The sequence below is a fragment of the Plecotus auritus genome (genome assembly GCF_963455305.1).
Source record: "Plecotus auritus genome assembly, chromosome: 5".
Taxonomy (NCBI): domain Eukaryota; kingdom Metazoa; phylum Chordata; class Mammalia; order Chiroptera; family Vespertilionidae; genus Plecotus; species Plecotus auritus.
In genome coordinates this window covers 62,896,320-62,902,319 of record NC_137776.1, presented here as the reverse complement: position 1 = coordinate 62,902,319, position 6,000 = coordinate 62,896,320, and the positions used below count along the sequence as shown (strand labels likewise).

Here is a 6,000-nt window from a genome sequence, read left to right as displayed (position 1 = left end):
TGCTCAGAATATTATTTTGTTGGTACTTTGCATAACATGTGATAACCAGTGGACCCAAAAGGGGCCACATACTAAATGTGACAAGATCAGGTGGGCCCTACAAACTCAGAGACCAAGAGTAACCACATAGGATGATCTGAACATAAAAATTTCTATCAGAAAGTTATTGCCTGTGCCCTGACTGGTTTGGCTTAGTGGATAGAGCATCGGCCTATGGACTGAAGGGTCCCAGGTTTGATTCTGGTCAAGGGCATGTACCTTGGTTGCGGGCACATCCCCAGTAGGAGGTGTGCAGGAGGCGGCTGATTGATGTTTCTCTCTCATTGATGTTTCTAACTCTCTATCCCTCTCCCTTCCTCTCTGTAAAAAAAAAAAAAAAAAAAAAAAAAAAAAAAAAAAAAAAAAAGTTATTGCCCGTAATCACTTCCTAGGTCTGTAGCTCATTGACAAAGGTCAATCTTGACCTAAGTCAGTCCTTTGACTGAGTTTTTTGCACCAAAAATAATGTTTCTTTGGAATGTGGGAGTTATCTTCTTTTCCAGACCCCTCGGGCACACCACACCATAGCATGAAACTACAAAACTCTTCATTGCTATCTGGTTGCTCAAATACTATCTCTATGTGCAGTAAATGTTAATTGTTAACTACCCTATACCCACCAGTGTAAAAGAAGTATGTGTTTCTCCATTTTACTTTTTATCCAATCCCAGGGATTTCCTCACTTTGCTTTCTCCAAACCCCTTAATCTACCACCAATAGATTTTGTGTAGCACTCCTCATATCTCCTCCTTTGATTCTAAAATGTAAAATAAACTGGAAAACTGTTATTCTCTGGAGCATTTTCTCAGTCCGTGGAGATTTTGACTGCTGGTAATTGTCATTGGTTTGGCTCAAATAAACTCATAAAAAATCTCTATAGGTTTGGTTATTTCTTATATCAACAACCTTTATTTCTCTCCACATGGTGAAAGTGAAATGCATTTCACATTATGTCACTCAGGCTGAACTACTATTTCCCCAATATTTTCTATTACTCTTGAGTGTGCTTTTTATTGCCACATTGCCAAGGTTTACATAAAGGAAGTAAAATTGCATAAGATTCTGTGGTGTTTTGGGATGAACAAGACAATCACAAGCTTCCTAAAATAAAAAGGGTTTGAAACTGGACAGTGAATGAGTCATGGCTGCCTGTTACTGAGAGGGTTAACTTGAAATGCAGGCAGACAAGGCAGGGTCCGGTGGAAAACAAAGGCAGGTGGAACATAGGCAGGGGCAGAATGGCAGTTTGAGCAGCCTAACCACAGGAACCAACCACGCAGAAACAATAAAATGTCTCAGGACTCAAAGCAGGAGGCATGGGAAACTAGGGAGGGCCTGCAGCAGCAAGGCATAAGAAGCGTAGATGCAGATAAAGTCCAGCATAGGGACAGAGGAAAAACGCATAGGAACAGGGAAAGTTCAGGTCTGTTGCTGGGCAAAAACAGTTGAGGAATCAATCAGGTGACGACACAGATAAATGTAGAAGCAGGCTTGTAGCAAATATATACCCCTGGACTACAAGGCTTTAAGGGGCAGCCCATTATTGGGTCTCCCTCCCCTTGCGGGGAGTCTGAATCTGCTTATAATAAATTTTCCACACCTTTGCTTCTGGTCCTCGGAGCTCATTCTTCAGCGTTGCGAGACTCACCCCCGCCCCGGGAAAACACCTCAGCTCACTGTTCCAGCTGAACCAATTACGCAGGGACAGGGTTAATTCATATATTGCAGGCAGCATGGAAGAGTAGCAAGTCATCCACAAAAATCTGCTCTACCCACCCCCACCCTCACCCCACCATAAGCCAGCTGCTTATATTGGGCAGAAGGACAAAGGTTACAGGGGACAGTAGGCAAAAAAAATAAGAATGGGTAAAATGATTACAAATTACAGGCAATGTGGGCTGGGCGGGGCCTGCAAAGGGTGGGCACCAATGGGACTCCATTGTTTTAGGCAGTTCTCAGATAAGAAAAATGGACACATTTCCAGGTTAACTCCCAAGTCGGGGAGGGAGGGGTGGTACCACTCCTAGCCAGGTCAGAATGTGCTTTCCATAATCAAAACAAAACAATTACGGTTAACAGAGCATGATTAATATTTCTTATTAACTATAGCTAGTTTCCACTATTCTATTTCTCCCTCCCACCCCTAACAGGTGCAACATTACTATAGAGTCTAAGTGCAAAACTGCCTCAGAATCTATTTCTAATAAGAACTGACCTCTATGGGGATTCTATTTATTATTTGGGTAATTGACTAATTCAGATGTTGGCCTCCTAAATCCTGAACTAACCTTGACAGAGACTTTTAGTTCTACTAATGGCATAGAAAATGTTCTAATTTTTTCTATTTACATCTAAATCAGAATTGCAACAAAACCCTCTGTTTGCCTAGAAAGGAATTTTGCTCTCTTTAAAGTGTTAACTCTATACATTTGTACATATGGATAAGACAATGCAAGGCAATGGTTGAAATTGTTTCACAATTTCTTTATATAAAGACCTGTTATCGATTGGGATTACTGACTGGGACCTTGATTCTTCTCATCTATGCAGAAAAAACTTTAAGGTCAGCAAAAATAAAAGTAAAGCAAAGTGGGATTTATTAAAGATACACTCCAAGCGAGGAGCAGGCCATTTGAGAGAGACAATGGCCCTGAACTTCTGGGTTATACAGTTTAAACCAAAAAGATGTAACCTGGGAGATGAGGAGACAAGGAGGAGAGGAGGAGACCTGGATTCTTGTCTTCTTGAGGGAAAGATTTCAATCAAGAGACAAAGTGTAGAAAAGCAAGTAAGAATTTATTGACCACAGCAAAAATGTATGTAGGACAGAGAAACAAGCAAGGGCATTGAAATAACAGGGGAGCCTAGACTGGGCTGACTGAGCTCACTGGGAAGTCAGAGAAAAGGGAGGGGAGCCTAGACTGGGCTGACTGAGCTCACTGGGAAGTCAGAGAAAAGGGAGGGGAGCCTAGACTGGGCTGACTGAGCTCACTGGGAAGTCAGAGAAAAGGGAGGGGAGCCTAGACTGGGCTGACTGAGCTCACTGGGAAGTCAGAGAAAAGGGAGGAAAGTGGGCCCTTGGAGACAGGTTCAGGGGGTTAGCCCAGGACGAGCTGCCACTGCCCATTGCTCCCCTGGTTGCAAGTCTCATGGGGTCCTTTAGAAGTTGGGGGTGGGGTGGGAGAGGAGAAGAGGAAGGGAATAGAATTGGCAAGCTCCCTGGAGGGAGAGCACACTGGAACCTTCCTTTTCAGGGGTTTTAAAAGCTGGACATTTAGGGGAGAACTTAGGGGAGAATTAATGGAATATTCATCAGCTTTATGCTGATGTACCAAAATGAGATTTTTTCCCTTAATTTGTGTCCTTGGGTGTGGTTGGCAAATGGCACTAATTGGATTTCTGTTACCTGTCTCCCTGAGTAGGGTGATTTAAACTATTTACCCTCTAGCTGGGGAGAAGTGCAAAACATTTATTCTTAAGTGTCCTTGGTTTAGGGAAGATAGTATTTATTAGGTGGACACAAACTGCTGTTTAACTATCTGTCTCAGCTTCCCCATTCCACTTGTCCTGGAATTTTCCTAGCTTCTTTTTAAAAAAATACAGATTTTATTGATTTCATAGATGAAGGGAGAAGGAGAGAGAGATAGAAACATCAATGATGAGAGAGAATCATTGATCGGCAGCCTCTTGCATGCCCCACACTGGGGATCAAGCCAGCAACCCGGGCATATTCCCTAACCCAGCTGTGGGCAAACTACGGCCCACGGGCCGGATCCGGCTGTTCTATCCGGTTCTCTTGCTCTCCCCTCCGCTCCTTTACTTTGAATTTATATTAGTTCACACAAACACTCCATCCATGCTTTTGTTCCGGCCCTCTGGTCCAGTTTAAGAACCCATTGTGGCCCTCGAGTCAAAAAGTTTGCCCACCCCTGCCCTAACCAGTAATCGAACCATGACCTCCTGGTTCATAGGTCAATGCTCAACCACTGAGCCACTACAGCTAGGCAAAGTTACAAATTTTTCGTTGTTGTTAATCCTCACCCAAAGATATTTTTTCATTAATTGTTAGAGAGAGTGAAAGGGAGGGGGAGTGACAGAGAGTGAAACGTTGATGTGAGAGAGACACACCAAAAGGTTCCTTTAGGGCAGGGAATGGAGCCTGCAACCAAGGTATGTGCCCTTGACCAGAATCAAATCCGAAACCTTCAGTTCTTGGGCCAATGGTCTATTCACTGAGCTAAACTGGCTATGGCTTTCCTAGCTTCTTATTATTCTATAACAGACCTAACTTCATTTATATCCCATTTACTCTTTACAAATGACTCCACTTCCAAAAACATCAAGGACAACTGGAAAACAAGGAACTAGATCACTTTTAGATTATTGGCAACTATTAAAATGTTTTACCATCACATTTATATCCCCAGAATTTAGAAAATACTAATCCACTGTGAGTTTGTAGATACTTGCTTGTGGAAGGAAAGCATGAAGGTAAAGGCAGAATAAAAGAGGAGGTTGAGGAATAGATTCTTGAAAAGAACATTTGAAAAGATTCAAACCTTTGCTCTTTCAACTACTGACCTTTCCAGAATCCTAAAGTAAACAGAGAAATGATCTGGCTTTAATATCTGACTTTTAACATTTTATTTTTGATAGACTTATGCTCTACAGATGCATAGTAATCCTATCTAATAAAAGGGTAATATGCAAATTAACTGCCACTCTGTCACAAAGATGGCGACACCCATAGCTACAAAATGGTGGTACCCAGTCCTTTCAGGCCCTCTGGAGTCTCCCAGTCCTGGGGGAGTGTCCGTTGAGAGGGGGCATAGTGAGCAGCCTGGCGGAATGCTTGTTTCGTCACCACGGCAATGAGGCAAGCATTCCGTGCCTGGCCGCAGATGGGCCTCTGAGCTGCAGAGAGCCTCTGGGCAGCAGGCGCGGAGCAGCCAGGCCTTGCAGAGAGCTACTGGTGCATGGATTCGTGTGCAGGGCTACTAGTATAAAAATAAAAGAATAACATATACTATGGAAGTGTCCTTAAATATGCATTTTCCTTAAATAACTCACCAACATTTAAATTTTCTTTTTTTGATTCCATAATGTAAAGTTGATATGTAATTTCTTAAAATAAGCTTACACAAAGATTTTTCAATTTCTATAAAATTATTTTATCCCAAGTTCTCTTCTCTCTTTCCTCCTCTCTCTCTCTCTCTCTCACACACACACACACACACACACACACACATATACAAACACATACACACATACACAGAATTGTCTGGGAGATAATTGATGCACAAGAACCTGTTGTTGCTATTCTGGGTATTTCCTTCTGTCCCAGTATTAGTGCCAACTTGAATCCAATAGCAATTAATGCAATCTTTTGCAGCAGAAACTCTAATTGTGTTTGATTATTTTCAGTACACCCTTAGTTAATAATTGTGAAATATTGCAGCAGTATTTTTACTCAAATTAGCTAAGAGGAAATCATTTCTGCCAGGGACATGTCAGTATAGGCAATGTCACTTTTTACCAAAAAAAAAAAAAATCTTCCTGGAAACTATGTCATATGAATTGCCATGAAAAGCATAGTGTTTTTCTTGACGATTAATGTAGTTATATCTCTGAGTAAAGAATTTATATACAATAAATAAACTTTAAAATTGATTTTAAAATAATATACACCAAATTTTTAAGTGAACCACACACCTTAATATAAACTTTAATGTATTACAGACTATATATTTTTTACAAAAAATAAACTTCTATTACATAGTATAATGTAACTAGACTAATGTTATTATATTACTCTCGATATACTAAATACACATTTATCTATTAATCATATTAAAAGATTTAAAATATTTTTGCCATCTCAAGATTTAGGTAGAATACTGAGATATTTTTATGATAAATAAGTTCTCATTAAAATTATGTCCAATCAAGTCAGAACTGTTT

General features: G+C 40.8%; 1 pseudogene across 1 annotated transcript in view; it reads left to right on the top strand.

The window, feature by feature from the left end:
- The first annotated feature begins 1,402 nt into the window (after positions 1 to 1,402).
- Positions 1,403 to 6,000, top strand: part of LOC308248230 (parafibromin-like) — a 49,598-nt pseudogene continuing 45,000 nt past the window's right edge. The window contains exon 1 of the transcript in view: positions 1,403 to 1,462. The product of the transcript in view is annotated as a parafibromin-like (transcript). The remainder of the gene's footprint in view (positions 1,463 to 6,000) is intronic.